Source organism: Propithecus coquereli, unplaced genomic scaffold (assembly GCF_000956105.1).
Source record: "Propithecus coquereli isolate 6110/MARCELLA unplaced genomic scaffold, Pcoq_1.0 Scaffold240, whole genome shotgun sequence".
NCBI classification, from domain to species: Eukaryota; Metazoa; Chordata; class Mammalia; order Primates; family Indriidae; genus Propithecus; species Propithecus coquereli.
In genome coordinates, this window is record NW_012147953.1 from 2,689,675 (window position 1) to 2,689,954 (window position 280).

At 40.7% G+C, this 280-nt stretch overlaps 1 non-coding gene across 1 annotated transcript; it reads left to right on the plus strand.

Annotated features, from left to right (window-relative positions):
* Positions 1 to 74, plus strand: TRNAT-CGU. The gene has a single exon. It is a non-coding gene; the product is annotated as a tRNA-Thr (tRNA).
* Positions 75 to 280: the final 206 nt, after the last annotated feature.

Consider the following 280-nt stretch of genomic DNA (forward strand, 5'->3'; position numbering starts at 1 on the left):
GGCTCTGTGGCTTAGTTGGCTAAAGCGCCTGTCTCGTAAACAGGAGATCCTGGGTTCGAATCCCAGCGGGGCCTCAGCGGCAGCATCTCTCAAGCATGAGTGTCTCCTTTGGCAGTTCGTTCTAATTTTCAGTCTAAAAATCATCTTTAATTATAATATCAAATCTCTCCAACCTTTTCTCATTGCAACTGCATTCTCACAGCTAAATTGGGATTTAGCTGTATTTGGTGGTTCAAGATCAATCATGGTTAGAGAATTTGTAAAATAAAATTGTAAAACT